The sequence below is a fragment of the Anser cygnoides genome, chromosome 5, assembly GCF_040182565.1.
Source record: "Anser cygnoides isolate HZ-2024a breed goose chromosome 5, Taihu_goose_T2T_genome, whole genome shotgun sequence".
Classification (NCBI taxonomy): domain Eukaryota; kingdom Metazoa; phylum Chordata; class Aves; order Anseriformes; family Anatidae; genus Anser; species Anser cygnoides.
The window spans coordinates 28143671-28156364 of NC_089877.1; the positions used below are offsets into that span (position 1 = coordinate 28143671).

At 47.0% G+C, this 12694-nt stretch overlaps 2 protein-coding genes across 12 annotated transcripts in view; one reads left to right on the forward strand and one right to left on the reverse strand.

Annotated features, from left to right (window-relative positions):
* The window catches only part of BMF (Bcl2 modifying factor), a 45796-nt gene extending 44489 nt beyond the window's left edge, over window positions 1–1307 (reverse strand). For 3 of the 7 annotated variants that reach the window (XM_066998564.1, XM_066998563.1, XM_066998562.1), the window contains exon 1: window positions 1148–1306. The gene's annotated coding sequence lies outside the window, so the exon portion shown is untranslated. Of the gene's footprint in view, window positions 1–367; window positions 507–742; window positions 763–1147 lie in introns of those variants that run through there. The other 4 variants (XM_066998560.1, XM_048080619.2, XM_048080618.2 and 1 more) reach the window with 4 other exon arrangements.
* Window positions 1308–1434: 127 nt separating this feature from the next.
* The window catches only part of GPHN (gephyrin), a 366964-nt gene continuing 355704 nt past the window's right edge, over window positions 1435–12694 (forward strand). For all 5 annotated transcript variants that reach the window (XM_066998532.1, XM_066998522.1, XM_066998527.1 and 2 more), the window contains exons 1-2: window positions 1435–1652; window positions 7743–7920. The gene's annotated coding sequence lies outside the window, so the exon portion shown is untranslated. The remainder of the gene's footprint in view (window positions 1653–7742; window positions 7921–12694) is intronic.

The window sequence follows — 12694 nt, forward strand, 5'->3', positions numbered from 1 at the left end:
GGGCCAACTTTCCCTTCGACTTCCCATTTCTTCCCTCAGCTCAACGGAAGACATCTCCCAAACTTGGCAACGCAGCCACTCCATTACCTGCCTCACCCCGAAGTCTATGCGCACTGTCAGTGCATTAGCTCGTCCTGCTGCTACAGGAAAAGGCATTTGCCAGCATCAGGGTTTAAGTCAGGATTTCTGTAATTGCCATAGCAAGAGCTCCTGAGCTCTGCTGCAGCACAAAATTGGACAAAGATGGTAGAAGAAAAAAAACAACAACACACGAACAAACCCTCTATCACTATTTCAGAGCTCCTTGCAAACAGACAGTCATTAGAAGCAGATTTACCAAAGAAGCCACGAGTCCCTTTACTGTTACCTGTGCATCTAACCCCATTGGAAGACAGTCTCCTAAGAGATCCATCTCCAGGCTTTCCACCCCGTTCCAAACAAGGCAGTGAAATTCAACTCTTCACGTCTCTTCCTTTGCCCTGGTTTGCGAGGAAGCATTTAACAGAACGGAAGACTAGCGAGAGGAATTTCAGGCCTGAAGGAGACAGCAACAACAGCTTCGTGAGGACGTGCCCGGCGCTCCCATCTCCCCCCAGGTGAGCGGCGCCCACACCACCTGTAAGCGTGAGAGGAGACGAAGGGCCCGGCCCGGCTGCTGCCAGAAGCCCCCCTGCAGGGCTCTGCGCCGTCACCCAGCCTGCCCGGAGCCCCCCGCGAGCCTCGCTCTGCCCCCCGCACTCACGCCTCTTATTTCTTCCTCCTCCGGAGCGCTCGGCGGAGGCACCTACGGGACGGCTTGCCCCAGCCCCCCCGAGCCTCTGCCCGCCGCCCGCGGGCACACGAGGGGCTCGGCGGCCGCAGCCCCCCGGGCGGGCGGGCGGGCGTGCAGCTGGGCGGGCTCGGCGCACACGTGCGTGCCAGCTCCCAAAACAAAGCTGGCCGCGAGCTGCGCCGCGCTCCGCCGCCTTGCCGCCGGGGCTCCCCGCCGAGCCGCTGCCCCCCGCGCCGGCAGCCGGGACGGGACGGGACGGGACGAGACGAAGCCGCCGCTGCCGCCGCCCCGGGGCACGGCGCCGCGCCCCCACACCGCTCCCTGACCGCCGGTACCGGGGCCGCAGCCCGGCGCTCCGCCGCCACGGGCACTCACCGCGGAGCGGGACCGGGCCGGGCCGGGCCGGGCCGAGCCGAGCCGCGACGGACGGGCCGGGGCCAAGCGTCCCCCGGGGCCGCCCCGGGAGCGGGAGCCGCCGCCGCCGCCTGCCCGCCCCGAAGTGCCGCCGCCGGGCGGGCCGCGAACAGCTGACGGCGGCACCGCCCCCGCCGCCCGCGGCCCGCCCCCGCCCGCCGCCCAATGGGGCAGCGCGGGGCGCCGGGGGCGGGGCGCGGCGCGAGGGGCAACGGCCGCGGCGCGTGAGGGGCGGGGGGGGCGGCGGGCTGAGGGGGAGCGGGGGGGGGGGCCCCGGCCCCGGCCCCGGCCCCGGCCCCGGCCCCTTTCTCCTCATCCGCCCCTCACAGCGGACCCCGGTCCCCAGGGGAGGAGGAGAGGGCTCAGCCCGAGCGGCCGCGGTCTCCAGCGAGAGCGGAGACAAAAGCGGTTGAAAAGCAGGGCGCTCCTCACAGCTGAACTGCTTTTCCGTCCCCGGGCCTCGCAGGTAAAAATAAACCGCTCCGTCCTGAGCGGCTGCGATGAGCGGGGAAGGGTGTTTACATCGGTTAGCATTCAGCGGGACCGGTTCAGGAGCCTGATCCTGCCCCACAGGAGCGGTCCCAAGGCTGAGCGCAGCGCCCCCGGCACACGGCCTGGGAAGCTCTTGGCTAGGTTTGAAGCTGATGAGAGCCTGACTCCAGCAACAGCTAGTTACTTTCAAACAGAACTTGTATGTCCTGGCTTTGTACGACTTAGAAAATTCCCCTTGACTGTTAAAGTCCGAACGCTGAGGTGCTTGGGGTAAGAATGCTGTACCGCACTCCGTGCCCATTCCTGCGTACGGGCGCTGTGCAGAACCAGCACCTGAGCTAGCAAGGATAAGTTCTCAGTAGCATCGCCTATGAAGCCCCCTCACTGAGAAGATTAAGACAGACAAAAAACAAGCCTGGCACTCCGAACAACAGCTTACCGCGGTGTCACTTACTCCACCGTTGTTTGCACCCATAGGCTGCAGATGCTTTCCCCTGAGCTCAACAGCAAACTCTCGCCAAACCCAGAGGTGCAGGATCGAGCTCCTCAGCACAGAGCAGCGCCCTGTCAGGCTGCCTTTACAACCTACGTAACAAGAGCACTTACAAAGGAGATTTTAAAACCCAGCTGGCAGCTGAGTAATGTTAATTGCTGTCAAGTCTGCCGCACCGTTATTGAGGTTTGTAACTCAAACGCAGGAGAGGGGTTAGATTGGAAACTGGTTGGTGGCAAGGTGAGGAGAATTACTTTCCTCGTATGACAGTGTCCTGGTGTGGTTCTGTGAGCCTCCACAGTTAAGTGCTTCGGAGCCCCTGTGATTTTGGGTTAGTTATTTACAATTGTTGTTAACAGATCAGCAGGTTAGTAATGTGCATCTTCCCCGAGAAACCTATTTCTTTTTGGTTCATGTTCACGAGTTCTTTTTTTGCTCTTTAGTTTGCCAGAAAGGCTTTTTACAAGAAGATCAGTGCACGTCTGACTTGTACATCACCATCAAGTGGAAAAAAAAGGGGCTCGTTTCTTCTGTTTTCGGTAGGGGCCTGGATCCTAAATTAATGAAGCCTAGCTGCCCACTTTTCATAGTCAAGGGAGCTGGGAGTAGGAGGGGGAGGGAATACTATCAAAAAAAAAAAAAAAAGCAACAAAAGGCATTCTATATCTTCAAGATGTTCAAATTTTGTCACACTGATGGTCAGGCCCTGGCAAAATGCCAGATGCTGGAGGGCTACTTCTGATTTGTATGTGCATTGCTATAAATAAAAAATGAATGCACTGCAATTCCAACAGCTTATGTCTTCCAGACTGAGTAATAACTGCCTGCTGGTTAGGCTCATTAACAGTAAAAACAGTACCTGATCGGCTTTGTTTTCATCTTGGTGAGTCGCAGTTGGGGCCACACTTTATATCCCCAGAGGCTGCATTTTGGGAACTCCTACTGTGTAGAAAATGTATGGAAACTGAAATCTATGTACATAATCAGGCTGGATGGTAAGAGAGCTCAGGAAGGATATTTGTGCCTTTCAATGATTAAAAAAAAAGATATGGCAGCATTTCTAAGAGAGGGGACTCAGAGGGATTCCTTGAGGAAATTAGACATTGTTAAGAAATGGCTCCGAGTAAATAGACCGAAACCAAGACAGAGACAGTGAGTCTGAAATGGAAAATTGTGAACTGAGGGCAAGTTATACCACCGAGCTCACTGCATTCTGCAGAGAGAGTATCTACAATAGCACGGAGACGAGTGTCTTACCTGGGGACTGGAGCCCTGGGGACAGATACTCTGCCAGCATTTTGTTGCTCATTAATGTGCATGGTAGTAAGTTCATTCAAGAGATTAATCTAAAATCATGCGCAGTAGTGTCCCGCTGACATCTGTGGAGGGAAATATCATGCCAGCCTATAACCCTTTGGTTAGCTTGCTATGGCACCCAGAAGACTGGAGAACAAAATTGCTTCTTTTATTTAGTTACGCCCCCATACGTATCCCCTATGTGTCTTCAGAACTATTTCTTCTTATTTTACTGACAAAATGCAATTGTCAGCACTGCTCTGTAATTGCTGAATGCATTGTAATCTTAGGCACAGGTCTTGCTAGCTACTCTGCCTGGGTGGGCTCCTGAAAACCTCACAGAGCCAACTTGACATCGGGGAGGGTAGTCTTTGCTAAAGTCCCACCTTTTGAAATCAAAAGCCTGTGTCATCATCTCTGTTTTCATTTCTATTTTTCTAGCTCTCATGGTTGGAATAGAGAAATTAAGAGTAGCCTAATGGATCATAAACCAAAGCATGACCAAGAAAAACGCTTGGGGTTGATTATGTTTATTTTGTTATCTTAAGAGCATGGGGTCAATCCGATGATTTTTCAGGGAGCTCTGAGTGCTTAGGATTGGAAAACACCGTATTCTTCCCTTACACATACCATCAGGCCTACTAACTCTGTTCTACCACGGCAGAAACATTTACTGTTGTTGTATGACACAGAAAAAGCCCAGCCTGAATTTCAGGTTTTGACCGTCCTTGCACATTCCTCACACGAGCTAACCTTGCGGAGAAAGTTGGCCTTCGTTGTGACAGAAGGGCTCGCTGGGTTCAGCAGGCCATGCTGACAGGAACAAGTGTTGCACATTGTAAAAGGTGTATTTGAGAGGAGAATCACTTTCTGGCTATAAATAGTACAGAGAGGATATTGCTCCTGGGGTTTTCTTCTGAAGGGAACAAATTTTAAGAAAGCTCACTGCAGCTGCTCCTTTTAATTTCTCTGAGAGCAAAACTGAAACGCTCTGTTCTCCCTGCAAATGGCAATGTCTCAGGAAAATGCTTCGTCCTCTCTCAGGCTTGCGTTTGACTCTTACTGCAAGCTCTGAAGACAGGAGTTTGCATTTTCCAGTCAGTGATTCCTATTTTCAGCCCTGCAAATTCTCTCATGGCCTTAGAGGCAACGGGTTGAGGGAAACACCGACAACCAGGGTTGAGGTGTGCACGTCTGCACATCACTGAACGTGTTCTCGTGTGTTGGAGTCATACTGATTTTCTCTTCCCTGCCTTTTCTTTCCTTCTTCCCCCTCTCCTCACAAAGACTTGCTGTAGAATTTCACTTTCTCCAAGGAAGTGCCCAATCCTACAGAGACTTCGTACAGAACAGGATTTCTACAGCATGCTAATGACTTAGGGGAAAGTTCCCATGAAGATTTCTCTTCCCTTCTATTAAAAAAATAATGAGACCAAAAGAATCATTTGGTCATATGCCTTTTACGGGTAATGTTAAAATGATTTGATTTTTTTGTCTCATCTCTGGGTTTCTTTCACTGCCTGCCTTTTCCTTCTGATTCTGCACTCTTATCCTCTCTCTTCTGTTTTTCCCCCATCTCATTTTTATGAGTTTGCTTCTGCTTCCTTTGTCATCTGTTTCCTTCTCGTGTTCTGGACCAACTCCTGCAGCATAAACCCACTCAGATGCTTGACTGCTACCGGGATTTCATGAGGGGACTACACTAGATATTAACATAATATATAATGTTTGCAGTGTTGCAGCCTCAGTCTGTAAAGGTCTGAGCCACTCCCTGCCAAAGGCAAACTGACTTCAGAGGGCTATGATCTGACTCTAAAATACCGAGAACATTTGCAAGCATTACTGGTGACAGACACAGAGGAGACTCAGGATTCACCAGGTACTCTCACTGCCTGGCAGAATTAGGTCTTTCCTCTGTATCGCTGCATGAAAAATTACATTTGCTGCTAAATGTCACAGCTGCCGCATGTGTAACCTCTGGAGCTGGCACCACGCTCTTCACTTTGCTTGCAAGGGCTCAGTGCCTGTATAAGCTTGTTTGACTCTGCGGCTAGAACTCTGTTATAATCTGCTTGGGTGGAAAATCCTTCTTTTGAAATAAAAAGTTAAAAATATCGAAGTGATATATTTTAATTGCATTTCTTTAAAAATCCCCAGTCTATTTTCCCATTGTTCTTTGAATTAATGACAGTAATAAACCCTATCCTGGGACACATGCACATTTTCTCAATTCCCTGATTTTTGGTTACTCTTAGTGCTACTCACAGAATATAGAATAGAGAAGTCTTTGCAGAACCAGGTCCTAACGAACTACGTTTCATGTGGTCCCAGCAGAACACAGAAACATTATCACTCCATCTTATGGAAGAGGAATACCGCATTAGTGTCGTGTGTTCTGTCAAAGAACTGTCAAAGATTGCACACTGGGCTAAGTGGACCTTTGGCTGCAACCAGCATACCATATTACATTTATTTTGGTAAATGCTCAGTGTTACTTCTTGAGGTTTGACCTCAAAAGCATTTACATTTGGATGGAAAAGGGTGGAAAAATAGAGCTCGACTCTCCTGAATGTGAAGATAAAGCAGAGAAACTTGACCCCTAGCGCTGAGGGTTTATGTGTTCTCTTGCAATATGGGACCGTTGTGGGTGTTCAGCACAGTGGAGCGTTAAGTCCTAGATGCAATAAAATTTAAACTGAAGCAAGAAAGTAAAAGTGGGAGTAAAACCAGAATTACCTAATTCTGCCAATAATTCAAAAGGAATATCTAGTGCTAGGACCTGCCAACTGCTTGACATTTTTATCTACTTATTTGGGGAACAAAAAAGAAGAGAGAAAAAGAAAGGGAAGAAAGGAAGAAAAAAGAAAAAAAGAAAGAAAGAAAGAGAGAGAGAGAAAGAAAAAGAGAAAGAAAGAGAAAGAAAGAGAAAGAAAGAAAGAAAGAGAGAAAGAAAAAGAGAAAGAAAGAGAAAGAAAGAGAAAGGAAAGAAAGAAAGAAAGAAAGAAAGAAAGAAAGAAAGAAAGAAAGAAAGAAAGAAAGAAAGAAAATATAAAACAGAAAATTATAAAAATAACTTTATTTTGTTGCTTCAGTCACAGGCTCTCCTATCAGTTTCATAAAGGGCTTACAGGATCTTGAATATTCAGTCAGCTCAGAATATCTTTGAGCAGAGTCCCTGGAACTGCAAACACAGTTGTTTGTAAATTCAGGTCCTCTGTTTTCATGCATAAACCTACATTCTCTGTTTCACCACCCATAGAATACATTCTTTCGGATGTTTGTTTTTATTTTCTTCAGCTAATGATGCTAATAAACCCTTCATGTGTTAAGTTTTTTATAAAACACAGAAGTTAAAGATAGCTATGAAGGCAAAAAAAAACAAAAAACACTTTGGTTGGTGGAGGTAGATAAATCTCCTCTTCCTTCTTTGACTTTTTGTTTTCACTGTATTCATTGTAAATGTAACATTTTTTTGTGTGTGTACTCATTAGGACTCGCATAAAAAACTGATGATCTGATTCATTTCCAAGTGAATCCAGTGGCAAATCACCTCCAGATTCCAGTAAAACCAGAGTGGCTAGACTTTACAGTTTTGGTAGGAAGCAGACAAACTGCTTTCTGACATCTCAAAACCTGGAAAACAAGTCTGAAAATAATTTGGCAGAACAGGATACCTTACAATTTTTCCTGGAGGAATGTTTGCAACTAACAATTCCCAAGTCTATCAGAGCACTTCTAATGCTCCTGAAAATCCATTTCCCCCACCAGCCTGTAGAGTTGCATCAGGCAGTTTTGGGAAGAGGGTTTTCGTTGGGTTTGAAGTCTGAATGTGCAGCTAAGCGCTGCGGGTAGTGAGCACCTCAGAGAAAACTCAGCATTTTTTTGCGTGATATGTAACAAGCATCATAGCTCACCTATTCTCCTCCGTGTAGTCGGATCCAGCCGTCCTGGTCCCAAGATCACAGGAAAGCTTTATCTGAAAGGGTCTGTTGGTTTGGCTGCTTTTTTCCTCTCCCCTTTTTAACAGCTGGTGTTTCCAAGAACTGACTTGAAAGGCTGAGACAGATTTTCATTTTTAATAACTGAGCTTCAGGTTCCCCGGGGAAAAATGTCCTCCACTGGAGACAAGAAGGTCCTGTGTCACCCAAATTCTTTATTTATTAAAGAGATAGATGAGATCCTCTTACAAAACTACACTAAAGTCTCTCCTTAAATCTGGAGAGGTGTTCACTGCTTCTTTCTTACAATCTTTGTTTCACTTTTGTGGCCCCTCAGGGAAATCTGGCAGGTCACCCACTACGGGGACCGAGAAGGAGGGAAGCATCGTCTGTGCCGCAGCCAGCAGCGACATCAGGAGGGGATGCCTGTGTCCCAGGTCTGCCGAGGACACAGCACTGCAGAGGGAAGCCACTTGGCTGGTGTGTGCTTCAGGTGCTACAGCTGTACGGTACAGGTAATACTTTAGCAGAAAATGTACTGAAATCCTCTCAAATGTGCTGGCAGGTGGCATTGTCCATTCAGTTAAAGGGAGATTATCTTCCCTCGTGCTCACCCTCCTCGCTGCTGGGTGCTGAGGGTGTACAGAGGCAGAACGGCTTGACACATGTGGAAAGCTCATAAGAGAACGTGAAACTCTCTGGACCCATTTTCATTATTTATTTCCAATTTTTTTTTAATGATCTGTTTTTGTGAAAGGAAAAGAAAAATTGGAGGCATGCTCGCTGAAAATAGAGCAGTCTGGAACAACAAAAAAAATAGCGAAGTACTGGAGTTGTCTCCTCTTTAAAGGGAGACATAAACATAACAGTTTCAAAAAATTCCGTGGAAAAAGCAGTTTGCAATTGGATAAATAGCATGCTTCATTTCAAAGGACTGCTTTATTGGAAAGTATCAAACCCTAAATGTCTGTGTTTTCAAGTGTCTGCCTGCGTGTACCTTGGGTACTGAAGTCACGCCTGAGCACGGCCACAAATTTCAAAATTCTGCCCAGAATTTCTGGTTTGAGGAAAAACTGGGGGGAAAACAAAGCTTTCTCTTTACTGGCATGAAGACTTCTTGCAACAAGAAAATGGGAAGGCTGAAGGCCGATTGGGTACCAATGAACTTGAGGCAATTCAGGCTTTCGCAAGGGTTTCAAGTAGACAGCATGCTGATTTCAGGGGAATCAGGGAGAAAAGGCAGAGAAGGAGGAAAACAACAGTGCAAGCAGGGCTGGGTAGCTGGTTGAGAGGGTAAGGCCCTACGTCTTGGTGGTTAGCAGGAGGTAAGGGATAGCTGCAAAGGTGAAAGAAACGAAGCCACCTCTCTCTCTGCTCGTGACTCACAGCCTGGCCGTTCCCCAGGGAAGCACTGCAGCCTGACTCACCGCTCCACGTCCTCGGGGACCAGCCCTGAGGACCATTTCTGGTTAAACCAGCTTTCGTATTCTTTTCCCCTGCTCTTCCTTTACAGTTGTCTGCTACTTCTTCTTTCTCGTATTTCTGCTGTTTCCTAATGCTCTCTCCCTTCTTGCTTTTTCTCCCATCGCTGCTCTGCCAGTCTCCTTGCTTCCCATCGCCTGGTCTCATTTTTCAGTCGTTTCTCTTGTTCTCTCCTGCCAAGGAAGGGGACTGGAGACACCAGCCCCAGCTCGCACCATGAGCATTACTGCCTGCAGTTGGTGCTTTCTGTTGTTAAAGCACTTCACAAATAGTATTGTTATGGTAACTGAGAGAGGCCGGCAAGCCAGAGTCAGACCTACTTTATTGGCAGGGAAGATGAGAGAGCTGCCTCATCTGCCTGCTTAATGATTGCTGGTATCCAGCCTGGGATGCTCCTAAATCACTGGGCAGGTTAGCCAGTTATGGTATCTCTATGCATGTTCTCCTTAAACGCCTGTTATTTCAGTGTCAAGCACTGTCTGATGCGTCTTTCTGAGGACACTCAGTGCCTCAGCACTGGAACGGGGTCCTTGGGTCCCTTTGTCCAGCCTCTGTGAAGCGAGTTTGAAAAGCACCCAGCGCTGGAGTCGCCCTCCTGCTCAGTTACAAGCAATGGCACTTTCACGGGAGCCAGCCCGCTAGACTGCAAATCCAAACTGCTGAGTCATACTATTGTGTTTTGGGCTTTTTGTAAAGCACTATACTATTTTGGATGGGAAATCACAATGGAGGGATATGTGCAGGGCCCCCTGGGAATGCCGGGTCCCTGCAGAACGGGGCTTTGCTTTGTGTTGCGCGGGTCTCGAGGAAGCCCCCACAGCCGCAGCCCAGAAGAATGAGCAGCCTGCTTCGATATTTCCTTTCAATTCACTGCGGCTGGGGAGCAGTGATTTAGAAAAGGGCTGGATTACAATATAGGAGAAAGGTTACATCTCATGCCGTTTTGTGTATTGGCTCAGAGCTGTGCTGCGATAGTGAATTTTGAAAGGGTATTTGCCTCTACATGCACACACAGACTTTCTGTATATTTGGTGATTCCCTCAAAGCTCCTGATCCCCAAACTTGAAACCTGTTGATTTCTGACATACTGAAACCTGTTGATTTCTGTATGAACAGACTAGGTGAGCTCCAATCCTTATTCATTTATAGTGTTATATTTATAGCAGATAGAACTTTGCATTTTTTTTTTCTGAAGAATTCCAAGTAAATTCAGTGGTTAAGTGAAAGTAAAATCAGATGTGACATGAGCAGAAGGTAGAACAAAGGAGTGAAAGATGGCTCCTAGCAAATCTTTAGGGGATCTTAGGCAAATCACACTGCCAGCCTCAGGACTCAGAGTCTCTGTTGCTAAAATCTAGATGTGATTTTACACTTCACCTTTATAACTCTTTGGTATCTGAAGAGAAAGTACATTAAATAAGTGAAAAATTTTATTATAGAAGTAACTTAATTTGAAATTGAGGTTTGGATTGTATGTTTCTTTAACCTAGTTTTATGGCCATGTAAAACCACTGGCTTAAATGAATTTAAGTTATGCTTACTGAAGAACTGTGGCCATGGGCTTTACTTTATCAGTAAAGTCCATGCCATAATAATGCCCATGGTCTCAGTTTATCCATTTCACAACACACTGCCTCTCCTCAATCTGTAAAGTCTTTAAGCAAACAAATGTTGCCTAAATTCCAGCAGGATGTGAGTTTCTAAGCTTAAATAGTCTAACAGCGGCTGTTGCAGCCCACCTTTATGTTCTTGTAGACATTTTCTCTTGAAGTCTAGTGTTTTCTCCAGAGTGTCCCAGATTTAGGAGTATCCTAAAAAGATTCTGCATGTATTTAATGTATTAAGATGCCAAAAGAAACATAATCCAGCCATGCTGATCCACATGTATAATGAATTCCTAGTAAGAAAGCTTACAAAAGATAAATTTGAAGCCTTTGTGTTTGACTATCCATGAAAAGTAGATAACTACTCTTCTTCTGAGTACTTACACCAGAAGTCAGACTAAGTGGCCTATAGAAATAGAAATAATTCGATCTTTGACATCAAACACACATACCTACATGTTAAACAGAATACTCCTCGGCATGTAAAAGAGGGAATCTGAGAAAAAGATGCCACTGGAAAATTTCAACTAAAAATCAATTGTAGCTATTGTCAGATGACATTCTATACAGAGGACCGGGGCTAATTTTCCCTGCATTAATTTGTGATGAACTCCTCTCTACCCTTTAGCACTCGCAGGATTCAGGCAGAGCGCTCACCAGCCTGCATGGCAAGGAGGATTTTTGGTGTCTGAAGAGCAAGCGCCCTCCAGCACGGACCTGAGGGCTTGAAGGACCCCAAGGGATGCTAAAGAAATAGACATCCTAGCTAATGGGTTGGAGGTGGATTGGCATGTGCCTGGTAGAAGTCTTCTAAATATGAGGAATATGCTTACATGAGGGATAAACAGGATTTGTAAAAACAAACATAACTACAGGCAGACACATTAAGCCAAATTCATTCCTAGTAAAACTTGCCTGGCTTTCACTGCAGGGGTGAATTTGGCTCGGTGTGCGACCTTATCTAAGACTAGAGCCGTGACATCTAATATGTACAGATATTAACACAGTATATACTTGGAGTCTTTCATTTATAAATGGATTTTCGGATAAATTCTGTCTGGCATATCGGAGTTGGGATTCTCTCAATCTGTGTGCATGTGTACGTGCCACATGGCACAACCTATACTCTCCGTTTGCGCCTATATATAGAAAGTAAATATACGCGACGGGGTGGGGGGGCAGGGGAGGCCTTGGCCCTGATCCATTACACCTGGCCTTTCGAGCACACCATTAAAATTTCATGTTGTTTTCCTCCACTGTCTCCTGCAGTCTTTGTTCCTCTCAGGCCACTGCTGACCAGCACGCCTCCCCAGCCGGGCAGGGAGAAAGCCAGGGGCTCCAGTTTGTGTTTTGCTGCTCTTGCAACTTCTAATGAGCTGTCAATCAATGGCCTTGTTTCTTCGAAGCTTATCTTGTGACTGCTGAGAGGGGCCAGGACTGGGGGTACGTGCAAGCAAGAGGCAGAGACAGCAACAGCATACTTAAAGTGCTCTTTAGTTTTACAACCAAGATTTCTCTCCAAATTATTGTCACATTCAGGCTCTCACCGTAAAAAAAAAGTCACTCGGGATTACAGCACATAAACAAACTGTTACTTTATTATGAAGGAAGAGCACTAATCTCTATGCCTTATCAAAGTCATCACATAAACAGGACAAATTACCTTGCGTCAGACTGGCTTGCAGGTCACCTTTTTTGGCAGAAAGAAAGGAAGCTCGTTTCTAGAGATGAGTCAAAAGTGGAACTGTGTTGCTAACCCACAACAGCTTTGGAGGGTTGGTTAGAAAACATGATCTAGTTCTGCTTTAGGCACCTCTTTGTTGTGTTGGTAACTCAGCTTCGGTACAGACCCGTAGGGAAAAGTGAAAGAGGCTGAAGGGAGCTGTAGTGCTCTCGGAGGCAGCCCAATGCTGTCACCGCGCTGGGTGCGCAGCCTCCCTGCCTCTGCTTAGCTGCAGCCTCTGCAGTTTCGGTTTGCAGAGCAGAGTCCTGCCGGCAGAGTTGGGGTGTTCTTCTGTGTGAGGACACCAAGCAGCCTGTTCGAAGGCATCACTACTGTGTTACACCTGAACTTAGGTGGCACCGCAGATGTGCACAGATAATTCATGTGGAGTGCCAAGATCTGAAAGGGTCTTCCTGCTAATTAATTCAATTTGATAAATTCTGAAGCCAAACTCCTGCTTGTATCCTACTTGGCAGTATC